Source organism: Pongo abelii, chromosome 15 (assembly GCF_028885655.2).
Source record: "Pongo abelii isolate AG06213 chromosome 15, NHGRI_mPonAbe1-v2.0_pri, whole genome shotgun sequence".
In the NCBI taxonomy this organism is placed as follows: domain Eukaryota; kingdom Metazoa; phylum Chordata; class Mammalia; order Primates; family Hominidae; genus Pongo; species Pongo abelii.
In genome coordinates, this window is record NC_072000.2 from 35,590,735 (window position 1) to 35,610,530 (window position 19,796).

General features: G+C 43.9%; 1 long non-coding RNA gene across 3 annotated transcripts; it reads right to left on the bottom strand.

Moving 5' to 3' along the window:
• Positions 1-1,512: 1,512 nt before the first annotated feature.
• LOC129049742 (uncharacterized) lies at positions 1,513-6,893 on the bottom strand. Of its 3 annotated transcripts, none has more exons than XR_008513033.2 (3): positions 6,774-6,893; positions 5,598-5,729; positions 1,513-1,764 (listed from the first exon to the last, which is right to left on the bottom strand). It is a non-coding gene; the product is annotated as an uncharacterized LOC129049742 (long non-coding RNA). The 3 variants fall into 3 exon arrangements; XR_008513032.2 differs by lacking the exon at positions 6,774-6,893 and adding an exon at positions 6,213-6,749; XR_008513034.2 differs by lacking the exon at positions 6,774-6,893 and adding an exon at positions 6,631-6,740.
• Positions 6,894-19,796: the final 12,903 nt, after the last annotated feature.

Below are 19,796 nucleotides of genomic sequence, written 5' to 3' on the forward strand. Positions count from 1 at the left end.
CAAACGAAAACTATTCTCTTAATCCTTCTTTTTTTTTTTTTTTTTTTTTGGGACAGTCTTGCTGTGTCACCCAGGCTGGAGTGCAGTGGTGTGATCTCAGCTCACTGTAACCTCCGCCTCCCGGGTTCAAGCAATTCTCCTACCTCAGCCTCCCGAGTAGCTGGGACTACAGGCTCCCACCACCATGCCCAGCTAATTTTTTGTATCTTTAGTAGAGACGGGGTTTCATCATGTTAGCCAGAATGGTCTCGATCTCCTGACCTAGTGATCACCCGCCTCAGCCTCCCAAAGTGCTGGGATTACAGGCGTGAGCCACTATGCCCGGCCTCCTTTCTGTTTTCTTAATGCGAAGGTTTTAAGTATGTAGGTATTCATGGGAGAAGTAGTAGTTATTTGTTGTAGGCAAATACTGATATTCTCTCAGCTATAGGAAGTCATTAAAGATGGGAATGATTAGGAGAGGGAAATGGCATTGGTGAGTCTGGGTGTGGCTATTTTTTTGTTAGCTTGATAGAATTTGATAGGCAATGATTTTTAAACTTTCTTGTAAGGCTGCATTAAAATATATAATTTAAAATCTTTGGAGTGATATTATAGTAAAACCCAGTCTCCACAAGTGATTGTGTAAATTTACTCAATGCATCAAGTATTTGTTGATCACCTGATTGTTAACCATCCATCCATCCATTCATCTATCCATCTATTCATCCATCCATCCATCCATCCACCATTTATGCATACACTACTTACTCAGCATATGTTATGGGCTGAATTGTCCCCCCATCACCCCAAATTCATATGTTGAAGTCCTAACCCTCAGTACCTCAGAATGTGACTATATTTGGAGATATGTCTATAAAGAGGTAATTAAAGTGAGGGTGGGCCCTAATCCAATTTTACTAGTATCCTTATAAGAAGGGGAAATTTGGACAGGTGTGTATAGAGAGGAGGCTACGAGAAGACACAGACAGAAGATGGCCTTTTACAAGCCAAGGAGAGAGGCCTTAGAAGAAACTAACCCTGCTGACACCTTGATCTCAGGCTTCTAGCCTCCAAACTTGTAAGAAAATAAATCTCCGTTGTTTAAACCACTCAGTCTGCAGTATTTGGTTATGGTAGCCCTAGCAAACTAATGTACTTCCAATATACCAGTGCACTATGCTAGATATGATATGCTAGATAATACTATGCTATACCAGTGCACTATGCTAGATATGAATGAAGTATCATCTCTGCCTTCAAACAGCTTCCAGCCTGCTAGGTACAAAACACTGCTAAGTGTCAAGGAAACTATAAAGCTACAGTGATGAATCAAACCCTTAGTTTCATGAGCGCTTAACATTCTATAAAACCAGCCCTTGCCCCCATTGGTTTGTATGGGGTTACAATTGGCATGTGCCCCTATTTTATTTTGAATTCTGACCCCAAAAAATGTTTTTGGGTATGTCAGTTGGGAGTTAAGTGAAATTTATATCAGCCACAAGAAACTGAAACCTGAAGAAGTATGAGAGGTTGTGTTTTACTTTTTAATTCATATAGCACGATTTAGGTATAAAACAGCCTTCAGAGTATTTTTGCTGCTTTAAACTCATCAGAAACCTCATTTTCGCAGTAAAATCCTATCTTCATGGCAGATCTATTTATTCTCGGATCACACAGCTTCAGCTGATCTCCAGAGTAAGCAGAAGATACAGTAGTGACAGCTGGCAGCCTCGCTCACTTAGATTCTGTTTGTGCAACTGCTGTTAACATGGAGCCGCTAACCTAGGAAACAAATCATGGCTTGAACCAAGGTGGAGGACATGGAGCAGGGCCCTGTGGCTTTTGGAGTAGAAGTGGTCACACACGTTAACAAACAGCATGAACCAAAACTATAAAAACATAGAATTTTGAGAGCTCTAAGGAAATTTGGATGTTATCTGGTCAAAGCCCTCATTTTGTAGATTTGGAGCCAGACACACAGGTTAAATGTTAAGTGGATTGCCTACGGTAAAAAGACTAGCTAGTAACAGAAATAGGATGAAGATGTGTCTCTTGCTCTGAGTACAGCTGTCTTTTCTGCCACTGTAGGTTTGGGTTTGGGAAATTAGTAGCCCAGAGCTGATTCCCACACAAACACCGTGTCTGTAATTCACGTGTGTTGCTGCTGAATAGAGAGTGTTGTCTATTCTTAGTGTTGGTCTGAACTGCTGGGCTTCCTATCTGTATTGGAAACTGAGTCAAGCAAGTATAGCCCTCTTTTTCCACCCAGAAATAGAGCTGTTTATCCCTCACCCCCTCCCACCCTCCTGCTCAGGTGATGGGTACACCAAAATCTCAGAAATCATTACTAAAGAACTTATTCTTGTAAGCAAACACCACCTGTTCCCCAGAAACCTATTTAAATTTAAAAAATAGAGCTGTTTAATATAACAAATGTAGAATGAATGCAAAGAGAAAATGAATGCCTCTTGGGTACCAGCTGTGTGGCAGGCACTGTGCTGGCCCTTCACAGCAACTATGAGGAAACTGAGGTTGAAGATATTGTATCTCTTGTTTAAGATCTCACAGTACCAATTGACAGTTCTAGGATTTGTTCTATTCCAGAGCCTACAAGTCTTCCACCAATCTATGTTCCCTCCCTCAGCATAATTAATAATTGTTATACTATAAGGCTAAACTAAACTTATATCAAGATGTCCCAGACAGTTATATCTTATTTGTTAACCATTAACTTTTCCCAATCAGAACTTAATGCAGCACTAGTTCCATCTTAAGGCTAGAACAGAACACCGTGGATGATGATTTTGAAGCTTTTTTGGCCAGAAATGTGCCCAGAGTTCTAAACCTTGGACAGCTTTGCATCAAGACCTTTGGAAGCAGCTTTCACTTCCCCATATACATGATTCACCATCTCCATGGGGCCCTCTTTTCTTGATTACCAGGTCTGACTTTATTTACAGCTGAAATGTGATTCCCTTTTATGAAGATCATTTTTTATTCCAGAAAAGACGTTGGGTATTATGTCCTGTTCTCATGGTCAGAAATCTGAATGCTTCGATATACTGCATTTTGCTTTTCTTTCATGGCCAAATAAAAGAGACCACAGTTCTACATAGTGTGTCAGTCTGGCTCACTCAGATTATGTTTGTGAAATTCCTTTTTCTATAGAGCTAATCTTTACTCAGCACTGATGTCCCAGGCACCATATGGTATCCCAGGGACCATACTAAGCCCTTTCTATGGATGGTCTCTCTTAAGACTCAGAATAACCTTTTGTTTATAAACTGTCACCTAGGAGGGTCAAACAACTCAGCCTGGTTCATACTGCCATCAAAAAGCAAAGCTGAGCTTCGAACCCAGGCTGTCTGTGCAAACCCCTGAGCTTTCAAACCACTGTGCATGCTGCCTCCCAACTCTTTGGTTTTTTGTGCCTTTCTCTAGCCAGGAGGTTTTTCTCCACCTGCCCATTTATCTTCCATAATTCTTGCTCTTGGGACAGATGATTTCCAAGGTCCCTTCAAGTATTGAAATTCCATGACTGATTAAAAATTGTAATGTATGCAGTTTGATTAATTTGCACTAATGCCCGAGTTCATTCACAATGTTAATTTCTTTACAAGGTTCCAACAGTGTTTTAACTTACAGAGCTCCTTCTGATGTTAAAGGAATCATGCTGCTTTTCCTATAATAATATTTAAGTCCCCATTTTAAAAACACAAGGTTTAAAAATATATCTGAAAGGATTTTACCATGCATGCAACACACCAATTTTCCATATGGACCAAAATAGTCTTTTTAAGACCCTGTTCTCTCAGTTGTCTTTCCCAAGTCTCACAGATGCAGTGCTAATTGCATGCGGCTTCAGGTCCTTTATAACATGAGGTAACAATTTCAGTGTCTTGGGCTTGAATGCTGCATTTGTTAGACATGCCAGGCCTGGAATTGGTGTCAGCTCATCAGGATGCTGAATCCACATGGAGAGCAACTCATCTTAACGTTGGGAAGCTTCCTGGAGAAACTCCTGTTGTGCTCCTCTCAGGCATGGCATGAGAGCCAGTGGTGTGACTGGTTCCTTAGCTAGGATGCCTCTTGGTCAGACTTGGCAGCACTGGGTGATGGCTCTTTGGGACCAGTGCAGGTATTTGAGTCTTTCTAGTCAAGCTGTACTTGCTGAAGAATGATTCCAGAAGTGACGTTTATTCACAGACCTACTACTTGGGCTACTTGGGCTAGCTCCAAGTGTCTGAGTGGCTCGGCAGCTGAAGGCAGACTGCACTTGGGACACATCTAAAATTCATTCTGACTGGATTGGGAAAACAAGGAGACCAAAAAGAAAAGAAGTGGCAGGATTCTGCAATCACATCTGTAACTGAGGAGCCACGGGATACAACTTTGGAGAATATCTTGACCTGATCTTGCTTTGCAGCTTGTCTGTAGTTCTAGTCTTCAGAGTCGCGGAAGCCTGAGTTCCCACCAAGCTCTGCTCTTAATGGCTGTGTGATAATGAAGATGTCACTTGATCTTCCTGAGCCTCAGTTTCTTCATCTGTAAATTGGGATGATATACCTCCCTCGTGGGTCTGTTGTGAGGACAACATGTGATGATCCTGCCAAAGCTCTCTAGGCACTCTGTGCTTAGCTGTGTGGCCAATGCACAGTCAGCAGCGACACAATGCTATTTTTACTGTCTTCTTTCCCGCCTTCCCCAACAGGACACACTCCTCTAGAAAAGTAAGGTTCATGCAAACCTGCACTTTAAGAGCACTTATACAGATGTGCACGATGCAGTGCATGTGTCTTGATGGGGCTTTGTTAAATTGAATTTTAAAATTGTGTTTTAAATATACTTAGGGAAGTACAGAAAGGTACCCCAGAACAGAATTATTGTTGTTTTATAAAGACAACAATAATTTCTGAATTATTTTCACTTCAGCTTTTTATATACTGTGTATTCACAAAATGAGAGACCCTCCCCCACTCACCGCACCCTCACAGCTCCCCAGAGGAACAAGAGCCATGAGCAAACAGTGCTTGCCTCCTGACCTTCGGGTGTTTCTCCTAAAGGCTAGCTCATTTAAGGGCGGCAGTCAGGGGCTTGCTACTCTTTGCAGCCCTGTTTCTTTTCTTGTGATGAGAAGAAACAAGCCCAGGCTGACAGCTGGCCAAGACTTGAACTAGAATGTTGAAGTTGAAAAGTCAAAATGGGTCTGTGTCAAAGGAATAGCAGAGGGGAAGGGACTGTCCTCCGGGGAGCTGAGGAGTGAGGGTGGTCCTCACCTCGCTCCAGCGATCAAATTCCCCAAGTAAATCCATGTAAAGCATGAACTGTAGCCAGCACTTGTTAAGCAAGGAATGTTAAAAATCATTGTCATTACTGCTACTATTATTGTTACAGGCTTGTTCCAAGACTCTGGGTTTTGGCTTAGCTTGTCTAAATGGTCCTCCCTCTTATGGAATTAAGGGGTAGATTTTGGAACCACTAGTTCCATAGCCAAACAAGGAGCAATCCAGCAACATAGGCATTGATTCCGCAAGCCGTCCCAGAGCCTCTGTGTAGTCCTTACTTTCCCTAAATTGCCATGACTAGCTGGCTCAAGTTAGGCCTTTCTAATTTACCTGGACTGTTGCTGTCGCCTGTGCACGGCTGTGGGGATGAGCACCTTGTTGTGTGTTCCTCTGCTGGGCTGACGGAAATGGTTTGCAGCCAGACTGCTACGTCACACGGTCAGGCATTTAGTCCTCAGAAATCTGTTTTAGAGAACGTATACATTGCATCACAATCTAGATTTCAGAGGAAAGTTTTGGATAGAATAACCCAGACCCAAGTCTGGGTAATTTAAAGCCTGGGTGAAATGGAGCAGAAACAGCCCAGAATATACAGGTCTGAATCTTGGCTGGGGTGATGTGGAAGACTGGAGGCGCCAGACGGCTGGCCTCCCTCCAAGTGTTTACCATGCTGGTGCCATGGGGCTGGGGCTGGGCAGTCCATGTGCTCATTCTCTCCCTTCTCTCCTCCTCCTCCTCCCCCTCCATCTCTTCCCCTCCTCCTCATGTTTTCTATAGGCTAGAGAAACTCAGAACTACTGACCCACAGGGAAGGCAAGCGGGGATATGAGACAGAGGAATCAAACGCTGCCCTGGTGGAGGACGCTGTGGGTTTACAGTGGATGATTCCCTCTGCCTATGAGATAAAAGGGCTGGCTGTGTACTTTGAACCCCAGCCTCACCCACCTCTGCCTGGGTGTGGCCCTTACTCTCTGGAAGCCTTACTCGGGAGAGCACAGGACAGTGTGAGGCCTGAATCTCCAGGAAATAGAGTCTGTGGGCAGCCATTGACTCCAAGTCAATGAGAACAGGGTGTGCTATTTCCTCTGTGCTGTGTCTTCCCTGCCCCACTCCCCGCCCCTTTGTCCTATGGTGCCCAGGCTGCCTGCACTGCTCAGATGCCACAGGCCTTGCCAGGGGCCTCCTGAGAGGTTTCTGAGGCTTGCAGCTGGTGGTCCCGTTAGTCTGCACGTCTTCGAGTTCCCCTCCCAGAGGAGAAAGCATATGCTGCTGGGACCGACTGCAGCTCCTCATGGATGCACCTGCCACCAGGAAATTGTTGTTCAGTCTGGGATTGCTTTCTCTTCCCAAAGCACAATCTCACATGCAGTCATGAGCCCGGTCCAGCCTCTGGGACAGAAGATTTCGTGCTATTATAAACCAACAGCACTGCAGGTGCTGCACAAGGTAAGTGTCTCCCTTATTTCTTTCCCTCCCTGGAAGCCTGTGTATCAAACTAGGAGTTACCTCAATAGGGTAAAAGGAGGGTGTGGCTGTTTCACTTCCTGTTGTCAGCAACCAAGTGTGCCTGAGGACAGAGGGTGGTGGGCAGGCACCCATTGTGTGTAGGGAGGCAGGTATTGTACTGCCCTGGAACACACTGGTGTTGGGGGTGGGGGAGGTGCTCTGGCTTCCCTGAGACCTTCCTGGGCAGGCTGCCGCAAGGCACCCAGATGTCAGTCGTCTTCCCACAACCTAATCATTCACAGCTGCTCCAGGGCCACACTTAGGATCTCTTTCCAGCGGTCCTCTTAGTCTGCCCCAGGGGCATGGCAAAGGAAGGCCTTTCATCCAGGGATCTCACACTCACAGAGACTTCACATTTGGATTTTTAAAAATTTATCTCTGAAGATATGCTAGTAAGACTGAAAAGATGGAAATGATCATCAGCTTTAAACTTATGCCTGATTTTGGTACCAGGCCCATGAATTTTTAAAATTAATCCTGCCATTATCCTGTGAACAGGATGGTTATGTTACCCTGTGCTTTTTTTTTTTTAAGCTTACACGTGTTAAAGCTTTAATTTATTAAATGTAAACTTCTAAAATATAGCATATCACAATTTTTGAAACCCTATTTGGGCATTTCTTCATTTTAATATACCTGAAGCCTCAGATAATGGGCGTGTCCCTGGTCTTTGTCCTCCAAGCGGCCCATTGGCCACTCCCCTCTTGATGGATTGTGGAGAGAAGCTGTCCCCTTTCCACGCTGTCATTCCAACTTCAGAAAAATCTCAGGTGCAATTGCCTGTTTCATTACAGCAGCTAGCCTATAATGAAAGAGGCCTTCCAAGCTTAGGCAAGCCCAGTTCGGCCCCTTTCTTCATTTTACACACTGTTTTCTCCTCCCACAGGAAGGCTTCTCTCTGCTGGGCCCAAAGCTACAGGCTCTCCACCATAGGGGAAATGGCCGACTAATATTCTTGAGTTCTTTACCCTTAGGCAATGGGGCTCAACTGTGACTGCACATTGGAATCAGTGGAGAGTTTTCCAAAAATCCGATGCCTGGGTTCTACCCCCACAGAACCTGATTTACTTGACCTGGGGTGTGGCCTGGGCATTGGAATTTTTTAAAGCACCCCACATGATTTTAATACGCTACAAAGTTTCAGAAACAGTGCCCTAAGACCCTGGTTCTCAAACATTAGAATTCATCAGAATAATGTCCTTGTCGGGAGGGGCTTGTTAAAGCGTAGATTGCTGGGCACAGTTTCTGATTCAGAGTTTCTGGATGGTACCTGGTAATCTGCATTTCTAATGAGTTCCCAGGTGATGTGATGCTGCTGTTCTGGGGATCATGTATTTAGAACAGGTGTGCTAAAAGAAAGACAGTTAGAGAGGTGGGCTGGGAGGAGAAATGTGAGTGAATGCATGAAAATGTAGTTATTTCTTATTCTCAACCTCTGCAGTTGGCTTCAGAGTCAGGGACACCCCTAAATTACAGCAGTTACAGAGTATATTGGTCACCAAAGCTGCCACTGTGCAGAGACCCAAGCTAGGATAGAGCTGAGCTCCAGCAGCTGGACCCTGGTTGGTGGGGTAAGGCATGGTCTGAAACAGTCTGGGGCTACACATCAGCTCTGTCCAGTGAGAATATAATACAGGGCACAAGTGTGAGTCACTTATGTAACTTCATATATTATAACCACATTGAAAAAACTAGAAACAGGTGAGATTAATTTTAATAATCTATATTATTTATCTTAACCACCCAAAATCTTATTTTAACAGTCATCAACATAAACAATGATTAAGGAGATATTTGGCACTCCTTTTTCATGCTAAGTCTTTGGAATCATACATGTGTTTTACACTTACAGCACATCTCAATTCACACCAGCCACATTTCAATGGCCGCACATGGACAGTGCCAGCCTGGATAGCCCTAAGTACTGGGGCCGTCTGCCCCTGAAGTAGGATTGATCACAAAGGTCCTCACTTCTCCCAGCAGCACACGGCCCCTCCTTCCACACCTCTCAGAGCTCCTGTAATCTGTTCTCAGCATCTGAGAATCCCTCTGGTGTTCTTTACTATGGGTGCTTTGGACAGCACAAAAGGTTAACTGGGTTTAATCAGGTCTGCAGGGCTTGTTCCCTCATGTCGGTGCATCTGAGGTCAGAATCTGAGAGGTTTTCATAGCCACTCCCACTCTCTTTCCTGACTTCACCATGTGTAGAGATGAGTTGGGTGCCGGGTTTTTGTTGGAGAGAAATGGGTGTCTGGAATGGATTGCGGAAGACAGTGAGGGGAAGCTGTAGTTGGGCCGAACAGTAGAACCAGGATGGAGTTTCTTTCGAATGCTGCAAGCAAGAATGACGCTGGTACTTCTGGTGCCTACCCCTGCCAAAGGACTCCAGAGCACTGTGAGGTTTGTGACAGGACCAGGGCGACAGTCATTGTGCTCTTCCAGCAGCATGCTGACCTCTCTCCAATTAAACTCATTAAACATACAAGTATTGAATGCCTACTGTGTTCTCAAGTATTGAATGCCTACTATGTTCTCAAGTATACTGATAAGGCAGTGGGCTATAATTATTGGAACTACACATTTTGCAATCAGTCAAGCCTGAGTTGAAATCCCCACTTTTGCAATATGATCTTAAGCAAGTTACTTAATCTCTAAGCTGTGGTTTCTTCATTTGCAAAATGTGGGTAATACCTGAATAGTAAACTCCTGTGAAGATATATGAAGTGATATATGTCCTTTCTTAGCACAGTGCCTGACGCACTCAGTGAAGGCATTCAATGAATGGTAGCAGGCTGGGTCTAGGTGAGGTGAGCAAAGTGCCTAGGGTGCAAAATTTAGGGAGGTACCCACTCTCATGGTTGTGCAGGTGACGCTGCGTGGTGCTGTCAGCACCATCATCATTGTTGCAGTTGTGTAATTACACTGTAGTGTCACGGGCATTCCTGAGCTACATAAGGCATGGCCTTTTCTCTCAAGGAACACAGGGTCCCTGAGGGGAGAGAAGACATGTATGTATACAAGCAAGCCAGGACTGGGAGATGTGATGATTGCCTTGAGAGAGGGAGGAGACGTCGCTTCCACCAAGGGATTCAGAGACTACATCCTTGAAGAATGGACAAGATATCTGCAGGCATAGATTGGAAGGAATGACAATTTATAGAGGGAATGGCTTAAAGCTGTGCAGGCAAAAAACTGCTCAGGGAACATGGAATGGTTGCTATACTGGTGCATAGAGGCAGCTAAAAGGGAATGCTAACAGTCTGGTTGCAACCCAGTTGTATATGGCTTTAAATACCAGGCTAAGGAGTTTAGACTATATTTGGTTTAAAAAAAATGCTGGGGGGAGTCATAGATAGCATCCCCAGAAAGAGGGACCAGAAAATGAGGAATACCTTTTCCTTTTGAGACAGAGAGGTTTTTGAGAGTCAGAATTTATTGCCATTGTCCTATCAAACACAAAGTTTCATGTCTTGAGGTACATGAAACTTGTAAATTGTGTCATCCATTACCACCTCTTCTTGATCCTACTCCCCTAGAGTAACCCCTATTACTGTTGTCATATATATTATTTCAGACTTCCCTCTATACGTAGACAATATATAGATTCAAAATTTTTAACCAAAATTGAATCATGCTATATTTACTGTTCTGTCATTTACTTTTTTAAGTGTCATAAAATATAGATAACATAAAATTTAGCATTTTAACCATCTTTAAGAGTATAGTTCAGTGGCATTAAGTACATTTCCAATGTTGTGCAACCATCACCACCATCCATCTCCACAACTTTTTTCATCTTCCCAAACTGAAACCCTGTACCCATTAAAACACCAATTCCACATTCTCCTCTCCCTCTAGACCATGACAATCACCATTCACTTTCTGTTTCTATGGATTTCACGACTTTAAGTACCTCATATATGGAATCACAAAGTATTTGTATGTAACTGGCTTACTTAGCATAACGTCTTCAAGGTTCATCCATGCTGTAGGATGTGTCAGAATTTCCTTTCTTTTCATGGTTGAGTAATATTCCATTGTATGTATATATCACATTTAGTTTACCTATGTATCCATCATCAGAGTTGCTTCTGCCTTTTGGCAATTGTCTGCTATTTACTTTCAAATAGTATATCATGGACATCTTTCCATGTGAGTTCCTGTAGATCACCTCATTCTTCTTAATGGCTGACTAATAGTTTGCTGTATGACAGTGACTAGTGTAGAAACACAACACCAGCTAGTGGGGCAGCAGGGATTTGAATCCAGTTTTTTTCTGGCTCCAAAAGTTGAGTGTTTTTCACCGTTCCAGGGGACATGAGGGATGTGTACATTTTGAACCATCACATGGCTGGCATGGTGTTATGCAAGTATAAAATAATGTGCTACAATTTGATTAGGTTTTGAGAGGCTTCTGATAAATGAAGTGATGAGTGTGTGTGAGACCAGGTCTAGCTTTGATTTTGGAGTCCCTACTCTGTGTACTCCCACAACACAGTGATCACCAGCTTTTAGTTACTGCTGACCTGGCCACCTCTCAGGGTAGCTCTGAAAGAGTATTGAATAGTAGCATCTTTAGGAAAGAAAGGACCACAAAGTTCATCTGGCTCAACCCTTTGTTTTAGGGAAGGAGGAAACTGGAGCCTCAGAGATGAGCCCCAAGGCTACCTGTGAGTTTCCCTCTGCCTCCACTGAGAGGGTGTGGCTGCTAAGTCCTATCAGAAGATGCCCCACACTGTTTTCATTCCAGTTTTACTGACTCATAGTTACTCTGTTTATGCTGGAAACTCATTTCCCCAAGTGCATTGTTTTTATTGTTTATTTCTCTTGTATACATGTATTCTTCCAGCAGCCTGCCTGGGTTTATTAAAAGATATTTATGTTTTCTGATCACTTCTACTTCCTTCTCTTCCTCCCAGGAATGGAAAATCAATCTGAGTGTCATTAAGAGCATATTCCCTGAAGAAGATTGCTGATGACAGTGGATTTGTCACCCAACTCAGTATCTTTTCCTGAGCAATAGGAATTTCTTCCATGGGGAATGAAACCTAGTGTTGTTTCCCTGCGTGAATCCAGGCCTTTCACTGACCTGCCAAGTTTTCATTCCATTGTCTCACCGTCATTGGCTGATCTGATCTCTACGTTGATTAATTAGTTTCAAGCCCCTTCATACTGATCTAATAAAATTGGCTTGTTTAATTTGTGTCAGGAAATTTCTGAGAATGTTTCATTTAGACTCTGATAAGGTACATTTTTTTTTAATGTCCTGCCGGAGACATCCCTTAGGAGGGAGAGCTTGTCCTTCCTGCCATCTCTTGAATTACGCAGAGCAAACACCGAAAGGATGGCGGGATTTCCTGCTGCCAGGGTCAAATGCTTCCACAACAAGCAGATCTGCCTTTCAGGGGGCAGTTTTTTATGTCCTCTCACCAGAAACACATGAGAATGCCATCTGTCCACCTCTAGAGGTTGTCTGAGCTGCTGGTAAGCGTCAAAACATAGCCATCGAGAGCCAGGACAGAGCCACGGCCGCTTCACCAGCTCCAGTCTCATGCCACTTGATTTATAAATGCCTTTTTTTAATGGGCTGTCATCCCCTCAGGAGAAGTTGGAGTAAAAGTCTCAAAGTTGAGTGTTTGCTCTTCTGTCACAAAGAGAAATGGTTGGGAAGAACAATACAAATGGCCTACAGGCGAGCAGGGGACTCCACAGAGCCAAGCCCCATCCCAGCCTGATTCAGGCGCTCAGTAAGCCTGAATGGGGCGCGGTTACCCACTGGCTGGGATGAGAATTCTCATAACTACTTTCCCAGTCGGCAACTGCCAGGATGCAGGGAGCTTGTTTAGTTAACACTATGAGACCACTGGATCCAACTAATCTCTATTTGCATGTGTCCCCTAAGATAACTTTCATAAAAATGTGTAAACATGCTCTGAGAGTCTTCTGAAAATTCCCTCAAAGCCCCCTGACCGCCTGCCCCCTAGCTGGGGCTGTGGAGGCGGTGGCTGAGGGGCCCCCCTCCGTGGGAGGCTCCTCATACATCTCTGTCAGGAAAGGCAAGAGCCGCAGCCAGAAACGAGCTCCCCCCGCAAAGCAGCCTCCCTGCGTGCTGCTGTGCAAGCTGCAGCATTTGGCTGATTCATTTGTCTTCATTAATGTTGCTTATAGCGGAGGCCTTTGTCACATATATGATTATGTGAGATTCGATTCTCTCGAATGTGTAAACACAGAGCTCTAGTGCGAGGCTCCAAGCAGGCAGCAGCCTGAAGCAGCTTTTCTGGCTGTTGGGGGGCCGGCTTATGTGATCAGCCCCTAGGGATGGGGCCATACTGTTAGGGACTGGTTCTTGCAGTGACAAGGGAAGAGCTTCCTGGCTCTTCCGCCCCAGGCCTCAGGGCTTGCCTCTCCCTCCAGTCCCCTCATAGAGTATATCCTCCCCCACGCCTCCTTCCCCTCCACACCACATGCCCCAGGCTCCCTGAACATTACCACCTTAATGTCTCCTAGCTTCGTTTCTTCCTGCCTCCCCTTCCAGGGTCCCACCTTCATCTCAGGATGTCATCATCCCACGGCTGGATTCCTGCAACAGCTTCTTAATCATACTCCCTCCCTCCGGTCTTGTTTCCCTCTAACCTGTTCGACACCCTGCTGATATCTTAATCTCTAAAATGTATATCAGTTTGGGTTGTTCCCCTTCTCTAGGAAAAGGTCAAACTGTTTAATAGAATGGTCTAGGAGGCTCTTTAGGACTAGGCTCCCAGAACCATTTCAAGCATCAGCCCACCAATGTGCTCATTCTCCTACCCCTCTCTTCCTCCCTGTTTTGGAGTTATACTTTGTCATAGGGTTCCAGAACAATTCTAATTCGTGCCTGATATCTTAGGGCTTTTAGATAAAGCCATTTTTAAGATTTTGAATTTACCCACTCCACTATTTCTCAGATTAAAATGAGAACTTGGGAGGCCGGACCAAGTGAAATGTCCATGTCACTGCTTTACTAGGCATCATTCTGCAGGTTTCTTTTTGAGCTGTCATACTCAGGCCACTTTAGTGCAAGAAAAAGAAGTCATTACCAGAGGAAAGAAAGAAGGAGCACTTATTAAAGGATGTGCACATGTGGAACCTAGAGAAGTCTGGCTTCAGGAAGGGCGAAACCAGGGCAATACTAGAGCCCGGCTTCACCCCGTGGCCTCTTTGCCTCTTTCTGTCCTCTTTGCTTTCTCATGACCGGCATCCTCTGTTTGCTCATCTTGTACACAACCCAGAATAGCAGCCACACGCCAGGGTCTACATGAACTTCTAAATTAGCACCTACCACCCACTACAGCTTCCTATTGTCTAAGAATGTAATGGTGCCGAGTCATCTCTCTGTGGATTGGTTGTCATTGGCTCAGAACTCCTTCCCACTCTCTTGCCCCATAGCTTGGACCCAAGCTGGGGGCCACAAGGGTCTCCTGCCTTCTTATTAGGCTGGGAGTGGGGCAGCTTCTCAGTGAGAGGCTACAGTGGTTTGCCAGGGCTGATGTAACAAAGTACCACACACTAGGTGGCTTGAACAGCAGAAATGTATTGTCTCAGTTCTGGAGATTAGAAGTCCAGCAGGAATGCAGTCTTTCTGTTTTGTAAGACTTGTAGGGAAAGATCATTTATACCAAGGATTGGTCTATCACCCTGAAAGCAAATGTGAATGTGGTCAATAATAACTACACTGGGCAGATCATACTGTACACCACTGTCGTGCATCGTCAAAACATTTTCACATACATTATTTTATTTGATCCTAGCAATAACTGTGTGAAACAGGAAAAGTAGATTTTTGCTGTATTCTCTATGCCTCCATTTCTTCATCTGTGAAAAGAGGATAGTAATGATACCTACTCAGAGGATTGTTGCATGAGTCAAATACATTAATACTGTAAAGCACTGGCACCCAGACCCACCGCAGAGCTGGGACTGGCCCTCACAGCTCAGGGGCAGGCAGACCAAATGTGAAGCCAGAAAGGAGGTACCTCTCCATTCCTGTCCCCTAGTCCTGTCTTAATATCCTAAAGTTACTTGGCTAAAGGCTCGTATAATGCTATTTCTTTAAACTGTGTTTTCACTTATTTTATTTCCTGTCAAAGCTACAGGCATACCTTGTCTTAACTCCCCTTTAATTCATTGCCCTACGCAGATATTGCTCGCTTTCTCTCTCTCTCTCTTTCCTTCCTTCTTTCTCTTTCTCTTTTTCTCTGTCTTCTTTCTTTCTCTTCTTTCTTTTCTTTCTTTGTCTTCTTTCTTTATCTCTCTCTTCTTTCTTTCCTTTCTTTTTTTTCTTTCTTTCTCTTCTCTCTCTCTTTCTGTCTCTCTCTGTCTCTCTTTCTAACAAATCGAAGGTTTGTGGCAACCCTGCATTGAGCAAGTCTATTTGTGCCGTTTTTCCAACAGCATATGCTTACCTGGTGTCTCTGTGTTACATTTTGGTAATTCTTGCAGTATTTTGAACTTTTTCATTATTATTATATATATTACAGTGATGAGTGGTCTTTGATGCTACTATTTTCATTGTTTTGTGGCACCATGAATTGCATCCATATAAGACGGTGAATTATTTGAGAAATGTGCGTGTTCTGACTGTTCTACCCATCAGCCATTCCCCCAACTCTCTGCTTCTCCTCAGGCCTCCCTATTCCCTGAGACACAACAATATTGAAATTAGGCCAATGAATAACCCTACAGTGGCCTCTAAATGTTCAAGTGAAAGGAAGAGTTGCAAGTTCTCACTTTAAATCAAAAGCTAGAAATAATTAAGCTTAGTGAGGAAGGCATGTCAAAAGCCCAGAAAGACCAAAAGCTAGGCCTCTTGTGCCAACCAGCTAGCCAAGTTGTAAATATAAAGGAAAAGCTCTTGAAGGAAATTAAACGTGAATGCATGAATGATAAGAAAGCAAAACAGCCTTATTGCTGATATGGAGAGAGTTTTAGTTGTCTAGATAGAAGATTAAACCAGCCACAACATTCTCTTAACCCAAAGCCTAATCCAGAGCAAGACCCTAACTCTCTTCAATTCTATGAAGACTGAGAGAGAGGAGAAAGCTGTGGAAAAGTTGGAAACTAACAAAGGTTGGCTTATGAGGTTTAAGGAAAGAAGCCATCTTCATAACATGAAAGTGCAAGGTGAAGCAGCAAGTGCTGATATAGAAGCTGCAGCAAGTTATCCAGAAGATCTAGGTAAAATGACTGATGAAGGTGGCTACACGAAACAAGAGATTTTCAATGTAGATGAAACAGCCATCTATTGAAATCAGAAGATGGCATCTAGGATATTCATAGCTAGAGGAAGTAACTGCAGATGTGGAGCCTGAAGATGGGACTGAATTGCTACAAACTTGAACAGATAAGAGTGGATTCTTCTTCTTTTTTTTTTTTTTTTTAGATGGAGTCTCACTGTGTCCACCCAGGCTGGAATGCAGTGGCACAATCTCTGCTCACTAACTTCTGCCCCCTGGGTTCAAGCAATTCCCCTGCCTCAGGCTCCTGAGTAGCTGGGACTGCAGGCGTGCACCACCACCCTGACTAATTTTTGTATTTTTAGTAGAAACAGGGTTTCACCATGTTGGCCAGGCTGGCCACAAACTCCTGACCTCAGGTGATCTGCCTGCCTCGGCCTCCTAAAGTGCTGGGATTATAGGTGTGAGCTACAACGCCTAGCCAAGAGTGGCTTCTTATGGATGAGCAAAGAAAGCGGTTTCTTGAGATGAAAACTACTCCTGGTGAAGATGCTGTGATCATTCTTGAAATGACAACAAAGTATTTAGAATATTACATAAACCTAGTTGATAAAGCAGTGACAAGGTTTGAGAGGATTTACTCCAATTTTGAAAGAAGTTCTATTGTGAGTAAATGCTATCAAACAGCATCACATACTACAGAGAAATCTTTCCTGAAAGGAAGAGTCAGTTGATGTGGCAAACTTCATCATTGTCTTATTTTAAGAAATTTCCACAGCCATCCCATCCTTTAGTAACCACCACCCTGATGAGTCAGCAGCCATCAACATAGAGGCAAGACTCTCCACCAGCAAAAAGATTATGGTTCACTGAAGGCTCAGATGATTGTTAACATGTTTTAGCAATAAGGTATTTTTAAATTTAAGGTATGTACATTTTTTAGATATAATGCTATTACATTGAATAGACTACATTATAGTGTAAAGATAACTTTTATATGCACTGGGAAACCAAAAAATTTGCTTTTTAGCAATATTTGCTTTACTGTGGTTACTGGAACCAAACCCACAATGTCTCTGAGGTATGCCTGTATTTGTTTTTTACCAAAATTAGGAAAGTATAAAGAATATATGTTTTAGAATAAAATAATATGCAACTCTTCAGTTATGCCTGTATCTGAAGGGCATGCAATGCAGTCCTTTACCAGAGAGAGGGAAAAACATATACCCACATGTGAGTGTATGCACACACAGCTTCTTCTTAGAAGACACAAGGGATCTGGAAGATGGTACAAAATGTTTCTTTAGTTGTCCATCAAGGCTTCTTTCAGTCCATATGTCAAGCCCTTCGCTCTCATTTTCCTCCTACATCTCCTGTCCTACCACTTCTTGGAGATTCTTCTCTTTTCCATCCCTGCAACCTCTTAGCTCCGTTCTAGAGTGTCTTGTTCTTCAGAGGCTGCCTCTGAGAAAAGGAATCACGTGAAAGTGATTTATTAGGAAGCATTTCCAGGAAAATTTGGTGGTGGAGTGGGATCAGGAGGGGAAGTATAGAGAGGTATCAAGCAAAGTCCCACAGAGGCACTCTTGGAGACAGAGAAGATCACACATCAGAGTCATCATCATTGGGAAGGGGTGAACAAAGAGCTGAAGTCATTCACACCCCTGCAACCAACAGTCATTTGTTGTTTAGGCATGACTCCTATCTTCCTCCCCCAGATGGCAATTCCCAGACACTTCAGCTCTCTGTGCAGGCCTGAAGGTGGTCCTTTAACAGGAGAACACGAGCTGCCTGTTGGGAGAGAAAGCACAGCCAAAGCTGGTGTGTGAGGGGAAGGAGATCTGCTCCACTGGGTGTGTGATGAATCCCAAAGATTCTGGTTCTTAAAAAAAAAAAAAAAAAAAAAAAAAAAAAGATTCTGGTTCTTGATGCCGCCCAGTAAGGGATGGCATAAAGTCTCTCCTGTGCAAGGCCGAGGGAGTATTTAGATTCTTAGACTGGAGAATCTACAAAACAAACATGCCTTTCTACTACTCATGTGTGTGTCCTGTTTCTCCTGGCAAATCTTTGATGTGTTTTGGCTAAAGAGGGTCTGTTTTTAAATTTGTTTTAGAAAACTCAGAGGAGGGAAAGAAATGACAAAAGTGAAGATGAGAGAAAGCCCCACCAGTCCACAAACATGAGCATATTTTAGTTCCACCTTCTCGATTGTTACATAAAATCAAGGATTGATGAGCCTAATTTTCATGCCAATTAGAAACATGTCTCTAGTCCATGAGCTGATAGTCTCTGCCCTGCTTGGAACAGTTCCTGATTCAGCATGCAGTGCCCACCCCCTCACCGTGTCCTAAGATTCTCACCCCACGTCTTGGTTTTTCTTTTACTCTTTCATTGTTTCCTCTCTGTCCACAATTGTTCTTAATTTATTTATTTCCTTGTTTTTTCTTCTTTGAAAGACATGGGTTGAATAATCAGGAAGAGATGCTGAGAGAGGAAGCTCAAACACTAAGTCTGGATCATTTTGGAAACCAGGGTTTTATGTGAGGCAACAAGAGACATAGTGAGGTAACATTCAATGGCAGGAATTTTAAAATATGCAAGTGAATGAAAGCAGGGGTCCTCAAGCCCAAGGCCATGGTACCAGTTCCATGGCCTGTCTGGAACTGGGCTGCACAGCAGGAGGTGAGTGGCAGATGAGTGAGCATTCCTGCCTGGGCTTTGCCTCCTGTCAGATCAGCGGTGGTATTAGACTCTCATAGGAGCACGAACCCTATTGTGAGCTGAGCATATGAGGGAGCTGGGTTTCATTCTTCTTATGAGAATCTAATGCCTGATGATCTGAGGTGAAACAGTTTCATCCCCAAACCATTCCCCACTCCCCACTGCCCCCACTCCCTGTCTGTGGAAAATCCGTCTTACAGTCCCTGGTGCCAAATGGTTGGGGCTCACTGAATGAAAGGGAATGGGGAGGTACGGAAAGAGTCTGCTCTTTAGGCCCAGCATGTCAGGGTGATTTCTGAAGAAAAGACATATTCTCCCTAAAGAGGAAGATGGGGTTTTGGCCTCTAGAAGACAGAGTGGTGGAGAGGGAAGTGATTAGCAGGGAGGAGGCTGCTGGCAGCCAGCACCTGTGGTAGGGAATTGGGCCACTCATCTTCGGTGCCCCTTGGCGGAAAGGCAAGGTACTTCCTCATGGAGACTGATGAAGCCGGAACTCAGAGAGATAATGAACTGAAACAGGATTCCTCTCTGAACTGAAAGTCAGGGCTGGCGATAATGAATGCAGTTGTCTCTACTGAGCCCAGAAGCTCCACTATGCATGGGACTTTGTGAAACGAGGCCTTCCTTGTAGAACAACAGATTGTAAGGAGAGGAATCTATGTTTAAATTGCTGTTAAACTGAGCTAAGAAAAGTCAAGCAATAGCCTTCCAACTCAACAGATTAATCCTGCAAGCTAGGTGCTTGGAAAACTCTAAGAGGCTTGAAGGCTTCTCAAATCTTCTGGCAACCTCTGAAAGGGAACAGGTGCAAAATTCCTTCTGTCACGAAGGAGATTAAGCATCTCAAGGGCAACTGACAACTCCAAGGTTGTTTTTCTGAATGGAGGGACATCCTTAAATTGGAAGCTTGTGAGATTATGGGGCAAACAAAAGGAGGCAGAATTTCAGGCATAAGCACTTCGGTGAGAATCTAGAGAGATGTTTTCTGGTCTGGGGTGGTATCAACAAAATATCCCAGACTTTGAGGCACATTAAAAAAGGGACTGAACGAATGTTTATCTTTTTTTTTTTTTTTTTTTTTGAGATGGTGTCT